The sequence below is a fragment of the Hibiscus syriacus genome, unplaced genomic scaffold (assembly GCF_006381635.1).
Source record: "Hibiscus syriacus cultivar Baekdansim isolate YM2019G1 unplaced genomic scaffold, ASM638163v2 tig00110828_pilon, whole genome shotgun sequence".
Lineage (NCBI taxonomy): Eukaryota > Viridiplantae > Streptophyta > Magnoliopsida > Malvales > Malvaceae > Hibiscus > Hibiscus syriacus.
In genome coordinates, this window is record NW_024062880.1 from 1,086,685 (window position 1) to 1,099,465 (window position 12,781).

The 12,781-nt window shown below is 35.8% G+C and overlaps 1 pseudogene; it reads right to left on the reverse strand.

Annotated features, from left to right (window-relative positions):
* Window positions 1-1,760: 1,760 nt before the first annotated feature.
* Window positions 1,761-7,656, reverse strand: LOC120142370 (annotated as a pseudogene).
* Window positions 7,657-12,781: the final 5,125 nt, after the last annotated feature.

Genomic DNA, 12,781 nt, shown 5'->3' on the forward strand with positions numbered 1-12,781 from the left:
CACAATTTTTTTTCTTAAACTTGTAATTAAAAAAAATCATTATTTTGTGTATGTATGACTATTATACAAATTACAGTACAGTTTTTATTAGTGATTTTTATGTAAAGTTTTCTATAGTTCTGTTTAATAATGGTTTTTATATGAATTTTACAAAAAATGATAATTAATTTAACATAAAACTCAATTTTTTCAATAATATTTTACAACATCAATTAAAGTTATTTACAACGGGAATGTCAATCATCAAGGAGGAACAAGCTTTGCAATTTACATATCCAATCAATTAAAATGCTAATCTAATTTACAAACGGTTTACATATATGTTGATTGTTCGTCCCTTTGAATTTAACCAACCAGCTTCTTCTGTCCTAATTACGTACATACGTTATTTTTTCTCTTTTAACAACCACCACCACCACTATCACAACCTCCTCCACCACCGCCGCCACTATTACCACATCCCATCGAAACCTCCTCCCCAACTGCTATACCCTGCAGCACCAGCACCATCAATATCTATGCTTACACGGTCTCCGCCAAATACATGAGACATTTTATAATCACCTCCGCCGAAGTGGCGATGAACTCCAGCAGAACCGCCACCACCGGTATTACTACTCTCTGCGGAACAAGATTGAACAAGGGCAATAAACATAATCATCATACACAGAAATACAGAGAAAAAAATAACCGGAACAACCCAAATTTCCATATCTTTGTTTTTGTTTTGTTTCTTCAAAATGTAGTGAATGTCTTGATCAACTCCTTTTATGGTTTAAAGGGTCAACGTAAAAGCGCAGATAAAACAAATGTTTGCTTACATTGACTTCTTCAATAATATTAATAGAACAAGTATTAATGCATAAATTGGGAATTACGAAATAGCGTTTGAGGGTCAAAGTCAAACGCACATAGATGTTTATGCAGTCAAAAAAGCAAATGTATATACGAACCTTGAATTAATGATTGTATCAAGGAGATGGTGGTGGGCGGTGGAGGTTGACCTTTCTGCCAGCGTCCAGCGTAACGCGGCGTTTAACACTATATTACAATTCGGTTCAACTTCAAAATACCGTTGACCTGCCATAATTAAGGGTCCCCATGCTAGAGGTATGATATTATGAAATATATATATATATATATATATATATATATATATATATAGAAGCAACCTTGCAACCTATAACTAGAGGATATATGTTGTGTTCCATAATTCTGTGCTCAAAAAGATATAAAAGAACCTGAGATTAAAGAGAGTATTGTTCTCTTTTGAGATCTTGGACTTAAACACTTGCGTTTGCAAGTTGTGTACGTGTATTGTCAATACTAAAAAACATATTGAACAAATGCTACTTTATAATTAGCCAAACTATTAAAGAAAATACAAAGTATCTTAATCAGATGATGTGTTCCATAATTATTTGCTCATGATTTTATGTGCTAAAAATCTTTATTTTATGTTCAATCAGGACTCTCTTCTTTGTCACAAAAGGCTGTCAATATTGAATAAAAGAAAACAAATATGCTATTATAAACATTATTCTTGGAGGGGATTCAGTGAAGGACGGAAATGCTTCTCTGTCGTCTAGACCTATGAATAGATACTAAAGCAAGTTTCATAACATTTACTCCTTGGATCTCCCTTACTTTATCTAGTCTCCAATTCAATCTCAATCATTCACCGCATACTAAAAAAAACAAGTTAAAGACGAAAAAGAATCGAGAACTTAACCAAACTATCATTCACTAATGGCAGAAATGAGAGAATATTACAACACTCAAACTGTTAAACATGATACAATTAACTTGATCAATGTTAACACCCTAATTCCCCGTTACCTAAAAGAATAACTGTACAAATAATTTTTTTTTACACAATGGAACATGGTAATTCATCAGGAGCAGGAGTAAGTAATAATAATGGTTAAAGTCTATGGCTGATCCTTGCACCCGAGAAGAGCCATCATCTGTGATCTTGAGTACCCTTGCCGGTTTCTAAGAAAATCAATGTACGTTCTAAGTCTATACCGGTCTGAGTTTGTGAGTGAAAATGGAGGATTCAGGATGAGAGATGGTGCTTCAACTAGAAGGAACACTAATAAACGCTCTGCCTTCGAATACAATAAAGCTGCACTTTCCATATCACCCATGAGCTCATCAACCTGCAAAACACACACGAGACACATCTCAACTGATAACTTTTACTTCGATCTTCTATCACCTTAATTCAAGAAAAATTCCAAGGCATTTGTCAACTATTTATATTATAAAAGATCTACGCTAGATCTATTCTCCACACCGGAAAATTATATTAGATTAATACAATTTAGGCACATCAAGGTGAAAAGGAAAGACTCACTCCTCCATATCTTCCCAAGGCAAGGGCTGCCTGAAAAATTGTCTCCATTGCATCAGGCATCTCTGTACTTCCTGCAATCATGATGACAACATGCAAATTTATTTTACATGCATTTAGTTGCCTTCTTATTGTTTGAGCAATTTCAAATTCAAACAACAAATTTAATACAGGGAATGAGTAATCATTAGCAAAGGTTTACCAGGCTCAATAACTTTTGCAAGTTCCTCAGCATGCTCAACTTCCCGAAGAAATTCCCTCTCTATCTCTGAGGATATATCTGCTGGCCCTTCTTGGCTGACAATATCATTACATTCTTCCCTATCAGATGTTCCAAGTTTCTTGCTGGCACTCAATCTGCTTGTTTCTTGGCTTGGACTTCCTTCCATAGCTGATGCAGCCTGGGTGTGGCAAATATGCAGTGCTTGTTTCCAAATTGCAAGAATCACAAGCTGGATTGAAAATGCTTCAAGTTGTCTACCTGCCTCAATCTATCAACAAACCACGATAATGTATACAAAATAGCATCAATAAGGATTGTAATGGCAAAGAAAATACAAAGAGATCCTAGCTAGCAAGATGTTACAGAAGTAACAGTAATCAACATAGAGAATGACATTGTGTCATTTAAAATATCATACTATTGCAAGAACCTTGCTGACCCGAAAGTAACAGCAAGGACCAGCAGACACTGGCCATAAGGTAGACAAACTAAACATTGAAGCCATATACACCTTATAGTCCAATCATGCAAAATTTGCCTAAAAATATGACCCACAAAGATGCAGTGAAAGCATTCATTAACTAATTGCCTTGTGTGAGCATATATTAGTAGACCATGCAGAGGCCCCACCAGCACCAAGAGAGCCAATCAAATAGTCCAGAGTCTAGAGACACACAAAGATAAGCACACAATGAGACCAAATCATCTGCTAAATGGAAGTTAAGCACGCAAACATGGGGAATAATAAAGGGAAAGAGAGAGTGTTATGTTGATGCCCTACTCCACATGATGCACAGTATGCACTTATAACAGGTTTATTATGGACAAACCTTTTCATGCACTAATTCTGTAACTGCAGATGAACACTGCTGTAATGACTTAATCCTTGTCATGCAATGGGATGATGGTTGTTCCATATCTCCAATATCCATGGATCCTTGAGAAGTCCCAGGGGCAGAGTTCTGACTTCCTAAGCTTCCTACAAGATGAGTTTTGACATCGGTGGCACCAACGATTGGCATGGGAGCAGTTGATGCAGTTTTATTTGACAAAGGGAATTAGAGGAGGATTCTCAGATTTGTATACAATATGGTTTGGCTTGGAAGTGCTAGCTGAAGAAGATGACACATCCATGGAGGGTCCAGACACAAGAATATAATCATGGTCGATAGACTCCAGTGACTCCCTAACTGTGGAAACAATGCAAGAGTTACAGTTAAACCAGACATGTTATTCAAAGGAATGAAATTTCTCAGAACAAACAAAATAAGCAAGACATGTTAGGATTTAGATCATAAAGAGAAATGGAACATATAAAATTGTTGGTACCTCTTGAACAAATATTTGCAGGTCTTTGATCCATGGATTTGTGAGGTTCATGCAGAGTTTCACCTGAAACCTTGCAGCTTTCAAGTTTAAAACCAGCACTTTCTGATTTATGTCTTGTAACACTGTATTTGGATGTAAAATCTACTTTATTCAAAGCACTAGGTGTTGCTCCTCTAGTATCTTTCGCATCAACAGAAAATCCATAAGCAGATTTCATTGAGGACCTCTTTTTCGCAAATGAAGGGCTAACATCAGATTCACAAGAATCATCATCCAGAAAGAAAGGAAGACAGTCCTCCTGAAAGCTTTCCTCAGTATTCATCACTGGACTGCTTTCAGAACAAGGAAAATCAGCAATGTTCCAGTATTTAGGATGTTGGGGATAATGTATATCAAGGCTAGACAATGATAAGAATCAGTTCCTCATTTACCTCAAAGATTTGTCTGGTGGACCCAGGGAAAGAAATGGATGGTTGAAGAACTCTTCAAATGTTAAGCGTTCCACTGCAAATTGAAGGATAAAGAAACCAATGAGAACGAGGGCAAAAATATTAGTTTAGATTACTGAAGGATAAACAAATTGCTCAGCACTCAACAAACTTTGATAGCATTGCTGAATGAAACTTGATCTGTATGGATCTCTTTGCTCATTGTCTTGACAGATTGGTTAAAGGTTTATCTTAGCATCATTGGTCTACATGACAAGACTATTAATTTAGATTACAATAATTCTTGTATGCACAATTAACAAATAGGTGGTTGAAGTCATCCATGATTAAACACCAGAATAATTGAAAACGGAGAAGAACAGGTAGTTACAAAACTAAATAATTAAGGTTGAGGTTCTTTCATATATTTCTAATTCTGGAAATTCTCATCATCCCGGAATAAAGTAGCATCTAACAGTAAAATGGATGTTTTAGTCTCTAATATGTAAAAAACAAAAAAGTTCAATTGTATGTTGGAAGTCTGTAATCTAAACTACATTTGTGGAATACCTGGGTTATAACGGAGCAATTTTTGACATAAATCTTTGCAATCAGCTGTCAAATAATCATTTTCCGTAGGGAAAGGTAAATCAGTTGATTTCAAAATGTTTTGGAGTAACTGCAAAAGCACCAAAATAATCACTAGTTCAACTGAAGTGATTAATTGCAAACCTAAAGTTAGAAAAGTTCAAGAACCTCGGGGACCATTTTAGAAAAACACATTTAGAAGTCCATTACCTGTATTTGATTGTTTCCGGTGAATGGAGTTTTACCAGTAACGAGCTGAAATAAAATAGCACCAACACTCCAAAGATCTGGCTGCGTATTAGGGTCCAGTTAGTAAGGTATGGATGAGAAGAGCAACAGTCGAGTCTTGTGTGGGGAGTAACTATCACCTTTGCATCGTACTTCTGCAGCTGCATTATCTCTGGAGCCATGTAAAGAGGAGAACCACATAATGTTTCAGCAAGCCCCCTAGGTTGTAGAGATCTGCCAAAACAGAACTGTAGTGTTCTAACTATTGAATATGGGTGAAAAAAATTCATTGGAAAAACATTTGCACAGCACAGAAGTACCATCCTTTTCATCTTCTTTATCTCTGACCATGATTAAGAATTATATAAGCAAATGAACTTTATTCTAATTGCGAAAAGGCAACAATGGAGGTGCAAATGCAAAAGATCTTACAGAACTCCAAACGATAAAGGGTAGTGGACAATAATTATGAATAACTTCCTTTATTAATATCAACAATTAAAAATAAATTATGCTGTACCATTGCAGCCATAGTACTTTCAGCTATTAATTCAATAGCATTTTTCCCGAGAAGCCCCAATTTCCATTCTTCATTGTGTTGAGCACCAATTGGAACCATTCTCGAACCATTCAAAGCAAATAAGCACATAGACATACTATTAAAGAAGAAAGTGGTCTCAACTTGTAATATCAACAACCAAAAGAATTACTTGCAATGTTGCATAACGAAGTTCAATTCTTCTTTTTTTTTAAAGAAACGAAGATCAATTCAAACAGCCAAGGATAGGCCTTAGTCCTTGGACTAGAAAGATGGAAGCCTACTTTTCACTCATAGAGATTCTTTAACTAAAAAATGGAAAGAGAAAGGGAATAAGAAAAACGCCCTATAAGTGGGCTGATCAATGCGGTAGTTTACCTTGCAAATCCGAAATCTGCAATCTTTAAAACTGCATTGCTGTCATTTGTTGTGAGAAGAAGATTCTGTTCATCAACATTTAAAGAGAACTTCACAGCATGGACAAGAATGGTATGTATAATGAAGGTTGTTGTTCAACATCACGGGCTTATTTTTTAAATGCAAATGTACCAATATATAAACCTTCATCACATTCAATAATACAGTTCCAAAGGCAAACCCAATTAAAAGGGAAAAAAGGTGACATCCATTATATTTTAGTTCTACTTATTATGGTTAAAGAACGAAAGTATACGACATAAGTAGCCAAAAAATTAGATAAAAAAACAAACTTGACTAAACAGAATTAAATGAACCTGAGGCTTTAGATCCCGATGTATAAGATTATTGTCATGAAGAACTTGGAGGCCTGCCGCTGCAACAAGATGGTTATAAGTGTTTTGAATAACCAAATTCAATGGATAAAGAAAAGCAACAATGCTTTGCTGAATACCTAGCTGTTGCATGAAATGCTTCGCAGTTGCCTCAGGGACACTTCCATGGCGTGTAACATACATAGAAAGATCACCACCCTTGCAGTACTCTAATACAAGATGTATCTTTCCAGGAACCTAAAGATATGCACATAAACCCAAATTAAAATATGATTAAGATATATATTATATGATTACTCGTATAACAAGTAGAAGTAAAGAAAAACTGACACAGCATATCAGCTTTATTTCAAACAACTTCGATTTTATATCAAAGTATACTATGATTGACATTTTCTAGAAAACTTGAACTTACAAATGATCTAAAGAGAATAAACAAAAAAGATTTTGACATACACAAAATCAGCCCCGAGCTGGAAACCTTCACAAACACTACATGAAAATCAGATTTTCAATTAGTTTCCCTTGACCACTGCCATTTTATAAAAAAAATCACTAATGACACACAAAGCTTCTGACGTAGTATTAGTTGCTACAGATCAAATAGAAATTTATCTCTCAAATCAATAGAGATCAACGCAAACAAAGTAGAAAGTTGACTAAGTTCTACTCTTCAAAATCCATTCTCTACTTCTCTCCCCACTTTCTCACCGTCCAAACAACTCCTAAAATATTAATATTAAAAGGAAACGATGTTTTTTTAATAAAGGAAAAAGAAAGGAACCTCAATGATATCATGCAGCCGAACAATATTAGGATGATTAATTCTCTTCAAAATAATGATCTCCGACATCAAACTCTCTCCTGCAACTTCTTACTGAGCCGACTCATTACGATCTCCTTTATCGCCACCTCTGTTCCATGAACTCGATGCCTCGCATGGAAAACAATCGAGAACGAACCCGACCCGATTTGCCGGCCCACAAAATAGTTCCCTACCACTCTTCCAATCCCTGCTGGTTGAGCCATTACAGGCGAACCTGGAAAATTAAAAACAAAACAAAAGAAACCCTAGGATCCGACGTCGGAACTTTAATTCGTCACTGGAGTTCGGATAAAAGTATAGAAGATTCGACCCGTATTTTAAAAGGAATTCTGATTGGCCATGTGAGGATAATATGGGGAAGAGAAAAGAGAGGAAGGACCCAGCTTAAATTTCTGGCTAAATTACATAATTCACACCGTTTGTTTTTAATTTTACCTTTCTAACACCATTTGACCAATATTTCCAAAACTAACACCCTTTCTGTTGAGTTGGCAAAGGCGCGTCCCCGGGGACGCGCTTTACCCGTGTTTTCGCTGAGTTGGATGCCATGTGTGAAAGGCGCGTCCCCGGACGCGCCTTTGCCAATCAGCAGACACGTATGGAAAGCGCATCCCCGGGGACGCGCCTATCATCATTAAATGTCATAAATGCCCCCATCCGTTTTTCCTAACTACCCCTCCTCATCCCCTATATAAACCCCCTCAACCCTCCCTCATTCTTCACACCAAAATCATCTTCTCTCTTATAAACTCAAATTCTCCAATTATTTGAGTTTTAAATTTGTTATTAGTGGTAAGAAATTATTTTTATGTTATATTTTTTTAAATAGTTATTATTTTTTATATTAATATATTATGTAAATTATTTTTTTTTATTAAAATAATATTTATATAATATTATTTATTTAGAATTATTAATTTTTTTGCTAATTATATTGTTTTGTCTACAGTTAATGGAAAACGAATGCTGTTGCGATTGGATATTGATCATCTCCATACATTTTAGCGATATGGTAATATTTTTTATAATTAATGTAAATTTAAATTTATTTTTATTTTAAAGTATTATGAATTATATAATTTTTATTTTTTAATATATATTTAGGATGCTGATCGTATTTTAAAACTTTTATTAAAAATCCACGTATACCGACACCGGAACGTATTTGCCATATTGGCTTCTGATGGGTTCGGGTATATTGCAACATTATAGGCGGTTGCAAACTCGAACCTGTCCTAATTTTGCATGATTGAGAGGTGGAGGCCCGAGACACACACTTTTCACCTTCCATGTGGAGAGGCAACAATTACATTGGAGGATGTCTATAGCATCTGGGGCTTCCCGTCGACGGAAATATGATGTGTGGTATGGCGGATGGTGATTGGCAATCAATGTGCATTGATTATCTTGGAGCTGCTCCGCCAGAGTAATGGAGGTAGAATAGCTTTATCTTGGTTGAAAGCTAATTTTGAGGTTTTAAATGAAAATGCTTCAGAGGATCAAGCAAAGGCATGTGCTCGGGCATATATTCTACGAATAATTGGAGGAATATTGATGCCCGACAAATCTCGCAACCAGGTGCATTGTATGGTTGCGGCATCTGATCGATTTTGATGAAGCTGGAAGATATAGTTGGGGTGCTGCAGTTTTGGCATTTCTCTTTAGAGAAAGTGTCGGGCGACGAATTATAAGAAAACTGCTATGGTGGATGTCTTCTGCTTCTACAATCTGGGCGTGGGTTCCGCATGCCTTTCTTATGCCGATCGTGAATGAACATACGTATTCCCTTATTGTTGAGGTAATTTCGAACTAAATTTGATTTAAATATTTTCAATTAAATATGGTGATATTTAGTTTTATATTATATTTCATAGGTGGTCGATGAAAAGAAAGGACCATAAAAGTATACCTACTGGGTTAGAGGAAATTCGTTTACTTATTGATACGAAAGCTGGTCTGAGGTGTTTTAATTTGTTTAATTATTAATATTTAATTTAAAATGTTAGATATAATTAGATATTTTATTTATTTGAATTGTATTATATTTCAGTTTCAGTGGGATACTTATGCGAGCGATGAAGTGAAAGCTTGCATCCCACCCCACCTTAGTGGGTCATTAGAGGTATGGATGGTATACTCTTATATGTATGCTATTATTGAGTGGCATCCAGTTGATCGCGTGCTCCGTCAGTATGGTTGTACGCAATATTCCTGGCGAGCGATGAAGTGAAAGCTTGCATCCCACCCCACCTTAGTGGGTCATTAGAGGTATGGATATCGGTTATACCCTTATATGTTATGCTATTATTGAGTGGCATCCAGTTGATCGCGTGCTCCGTCAGTATGGTTGTACGCAATATATTCCTGGAGCTCCTAGAAATTTAGACGACGTGCATAACATAGATAGACGGGGAAAGAAAGATGTTAACTGGGTGGTGAGACACAGAGATTGGATTGCGCTTTGGGAGAACCGATATACACTGTTGGCCCCTCGACAATATTACGCTGAAACTGGTCATATGGTTACGGATAACTATATGGACTGGTTTAATGAAAATGGGAAGCCGTTTCTACTTTCGGCGGAAGCACGAGGGGTTAACATTCCTAGGCGCCGAGAAAGACGTCAACCGTCTCAATATCATCGTCCCCCGACGCGTGGACGGAGAGAAGGCGCTATCGGTTCTGCATCAGTCCACCACAACATCCTTATTCGTCGATGCCGCAGGGGTACATGCCCAGCCCTCCACTTCATATGCCAAGCCACCAGTTTATATGCCATCTCCGCAGGGTTACATTCCGAGCCCGCAGGGTTACATTCCTAGCCCGCCAGGTTACATGCCTAGCCCGCCAGGTTACATGCCTAGCCCGCAGGGTTTTACCATATGGAGGTGCATATACGACTATGTTTAATGATCCAGCATATGGTTCATATGCATCTTATTTGGCTGGTGGTGTTCTCCGCAGACACCTCAATCTTCATCTGGATCACATACATCGATGCCAATGTTTCCATAGTTTCCACAGTTCCCGGGGAGCGGTGGGATTGTTACTAGCACTCCTCCAGGGTCGTTATTTATACAGGCCCTTCAGCCCCTTCAGCGTCATCTACACCAAATGAAGAAAATGCTGCTGATGATGATAGTGAAGATGAGGAGCTGAAGAACAAGTTCCACGAAGAAATCCTCCGCGAAATAGGCAACCACCGCCATGTGGAACTCATTCGAGAAGACGACATCGGTGATCCAGTTATATTTAATGTTATTTAAATAATTAAATTTCAGAATTTTATGTAATTTGGTTATGTTATTTAAATGTTTCATGGTTGTTACATACATATTTTTAATGTTATTTTTATTCACATTTAACATTAAATGTTGATAAATGTTTTTAAAATACAAATTATATTATTCGAAATTTAAAATAAAAATAAAAATAATATTATTCAAATTTAAATTTAAAATATAAATTATAGTATTCGAAATTTAACATTAAATTTCAACTTAATATTCCAATTTGAAATTAAAAGTTATATTCCAATTATAGTTCACAATACTTAAATTGAAATTAAATTTATCCATACATATGATTTTATCATTAACATATATTAAAACGTTATACATTAAAATCAACTTATGTTGAGTTCATCGATCGATGGAATCAGCCAAGAGGGGGGGGAATTGGCAATTTATTCAATGTCACATTTCAATGCTCATTCCATACAATTTCAATGTCACAATCAAACTTATCACTTCATTTATTCAATTTATCCATAACATTTATCTAATTTATTCAAACTTCACATAACGTTTTAATTTAAGTTATTCTTAACTTGTTGAACTTTCAAAAGAAGTTAAATTTAAGTTATTCAAACTGATATATTTAGTGTCCCCGAGGGACATGAGTGACATAATAGAGCAATGATAACATATTCTCTGACGAAATAATGGAAGGCGCACCCCCGGGAACATGCCTTCATGTGAATAGTGAAATAATAGGTACTGATATATCTAGTGTCCCCGAGGGACATGAGTGACATAATAGGGCAATGATAACATATTCTCTGACGAAATAATGGAAGGCGCCCCCCCGGGAACGCGCCTTCATGTGAATAGTAAAATAATAGGTACTGATATATCTAGTGTCCCCGAGGGACATAAATGACATAATAGGGCAATGATAACATATTCTCTGACGAAATAATGGAAAGCGCGCCCCCGGGAACGCGCCTTCATGTGAATAGTGAAATAATGGAAGTCGATGCTACAAGAGCTGTTTGGCAAAAATAAGAAGGGGTGCGAGTACATTATGGACATCAGCAAAGAAATGTGGACAAATGCATATGACGGGAGGTATCGCTATGGTCATATGACAACAAACTTGGCTGAAGCAATAAATTCAACCTTAAAGGGGACGCGTCATTTACCAGTCACGGCGTTGGTCAAAACGACTTATTTTCGTTTTGGTCAACTCTTTGCAAAACTCAGTGGACAAGCTCTTACTTGGATGCAAAACGGACATATTTACCACCCAAGACTAGTAGCCGATTTACAGAAAAAAGTGGTTGCATCAAATGGGATGTTAGTTACAAATTTTTCTCGCACCCGTGAATTGTTTCGTGTAACCGAAATGCCACGTCCGCTGCAAGGGATTGAAGCTAACTCTTTCAGAGTTAATCTGCAAGAGAGGTGGTGCGATTGTGGTTTCTTTCAAGCACTCAAATATCCATGCTCTCATGTCATTGCTGCTTGCTCACATTCGCATTTGGACTACAAAAATTATGTTGATCCCGTATACCAACTTTCACAAGTATTCAAGGTATATGAATTTGAGTTTCCGCCCATAGGAAACGAAAGAGACCCAAATGAGATTCAAACTTGGCTTACAATTGTACCAGATCCATTGCTATTGAGGGACTCAGGTCGTCCAAAATCTACTAGAATACATTGTGATATGGATATTCGGGAGAAGTCAACAGAACAAAAATGATGTGGGCATTGTAGAAACATCGGGCACAATAGAAAAAAATGTCCAGCTCTGTTTCATCATATAACCGTTAACTTATGTAATTAATATTGTATTTAAATGAATGTTTTTATTTCTAATAATTTAATGTTATTGCATTTATATAATTTGTCAATGTATGTACACCTAAATAATTTTTTTAACTTTTAAATACATAAATATATTTAATATATTTATTTAATATAATAATTAATATTAGTTATAATTTTTTTTAAATATAATAATAATTCCACCTTCTAAGTAGAGAAAAATATTAAATTAAACAAATTAAAAGTTATTAAAAAATTTATGTATACGATAACACATTTCATGTTCTGATTGGAGGATTAAATTTATTAAATTAAATTTTCAATAAGACTAATTTATAAATATGTAAGTCTTGAAGATTAAATATGTAATTATACTAATTTATTAACTTATGCATCAATATTTTCGTTAAATATTGATATGAGATGACTAGATTGATAACATTTAAATAATTAACTGATAAA